The 1,974-nt window shown below is 61.0% G+C and overlaps 1 protein-coding gene across 4 annotated transcripts in view; it reads left to right on the top strand.

The window, feature by feature from the left end:
* COL5A1 (collagen type V alpha 1 chain) overlaps positions 1-1,974 on the top strand; it is a 156,486-nt gene that overhangs the window by 1,241 nt on the left and 153,271 nt on the right. The gene's annotated exons all lie outside the window — the stretch shown is intronic.

Raw genomic sequence — 1,974 nt, 5'->3', positions numbered from 1 at the left:
GTCGGGAGATGGTGGTGGAGGTCGGGGTGAGTGGCTCCGATGGTGCCCAAATGCGGCACTCCTCCTGCCAGAGGTCTCACTTGGAAGGAGCCCTCTCTCATGGGGAGTCTTGCAGCTCCCCGCTCCCTCCAACTCAACCTCCTGATGGGACAGTGGATTCTAAGCATCACCTTGGTGGTTACCTGTGGGATGGGTCTTCACATCGCCTCAGACATCAGAGGCCCCAGAAAACCCCGAGTCCCCATTAACAGGCAGGAAGACAAGGCTCAGAGCTGCTGGGGTGAGGTCAGGGAAAGTGAGGGGCACAGGGGTGGGGCAGTGGGCTCAGCTGGACCAGCTGGCCCGAGGGCTCCACTGCCCGCCCCCTTCTCTCCTCTGCTTTGTAATTTGAAGCCATGTGGGAAGAATCACTTTCCATGTTCCGCTTGCCAATTAAGATACTCTTTCCCTTTTTCCTGGCATGATGAGTGTGTGGTGGGCCAAAGGGGCTGAGCAGGAGTCAGGGTGTCCAGCCAACATGGGGCTGGGGGAGACAAGGGGTGCCTCACCTAGCTCTGGGGACCTGGTGTCTTATCCCCGGGCTGCCAGCAGCATTCCCGAGATCCCGGGCTAACTGACTCTGCGTTTGTCCCTGGGGATCAGGTGAAGGTGGCGGACAGTCGTGGTCTCCAGGAAAGTGGTCTGGAGTCCCTTGGGGGATGTGGTCAAGGGGCCCCATGGTGGCCTTAGCCCTGTCCTGCTCCTCAGATGGGCTTTCCCCGGGAACACGGGAGGGAACCCTTCAGGGGAGTCTCCACCCCAAAAAGCTGGGGCTCCGTGCCAGCTGGGGAGCATGCCTTTGGCAGGTTTGCGACGGGCTCTGCCCCTGCGGTCCCTGCCCCCTCTCCGAGCCCCTCTTCGCCGAGGGTGAGGGCAAGGGCAAGGGCGAGGGAGGCCCCTTGGAAGCAGACGCGTGGCAGAAGGGCTGAGGAATTGCACATTTGGCTTTTGTCAGAAAGACAGTTAGAAAGCATGTTGAAGAAGTCACTTTTCTGAGCGGGTTCCCAGACCTGTCCCCACCTCCCGGGGTGAGACCGGTTTTGAAGTCCAGGGCAGGGCAGCGCGGGGCCAGAGGGGGCGGCTGGGCACCCCAGATGCGGAAGGCGGGAGCCTGTTCTTCTCTCCATTTTGGGACTCGCCAGATGTTTTCTGAGTTTTCTCTGAACATGGCTCTTTCTTCCTACCTTCTCCTTGGCCAAGTGTGTGAAGGAATGAAAAGTAAGATTGCATTTGGGGCCGGTTAACGTTGTAAGGGGCGGAGGAGAGTATGTGAAATGAAACATGACCCCAATATTTGGAAATTGAGGTCATCTCCTCGGCCTGGCATTGGGTGACTCTGCTCACGTGACCGCTTCTTGCAATAATTTTGTGGGAAGAGTTGTCCAAGTTTTGTGGGGCCTGACAGATATGAAATGGTTAAATTTCCTCTGACTCAATCAAGTTGGCTGGAAAGACACCCTTTTCCATCCTTCCCCCTTCCCCTCCTCCCCAGAAGAGAACAGTCAGTGGGAGGAGCTCAGGAGCCAGCCTGGCTCCGCGGAGCCCTCTCTCTCATCTGGTCCAGATTTCAGTGGCTGGAGGGCCTGGAGCTGCGGTCACTGCCCAGCGCCTGTGACCAGCCGGCAGTGGCGGCGGGCAGGAGTGCCTTCCCAGGGCCGGAGCACAGAGTGCCTTCTCCTGGGCTGCCGCTCCGGGGCTGTTTCTGGGGTGCTGGCCAGAGCCTGCCCCGTTACCCCGCCCTGCAGATATTTCTGGACCGGCACCGAGGCCGCGCCCTTAGCCCCGCACAGCTGATGCCCGCCTGCCCCGCCCCTGCCTTCTGGCCGTCCGGCTCCGCCTCCTCCCTGGATCGCCGACGCTGTTGGGTGGAGCCCAGGGGAGGCGGGGAGCAGATGCCCACTGCCCCCCCCCCCCCCCCCCCCCCCCCCCCCCCCC

This window comes from Callorhinus ursinus, unplaced genomic scaffold (assembly GCF_003265705.2).
Source record: "Callorhinus ursinus isolate GAN/ISIS: 27379988/994484 unplaced genomic scaffold, GSC_fseal_2.0 scaffold122, whole genome shotgun sequence".
NCBI lineage: Eukaryota > Metazoa > Chordata > Mammalia > Carnivora > Otariidae > Callorhinus > Callorhinus ursinus.
Note: the sequence above shows the minus strand (reverse complement) of the source record. Positions and strands in the feature narration are given on the sequence as shown.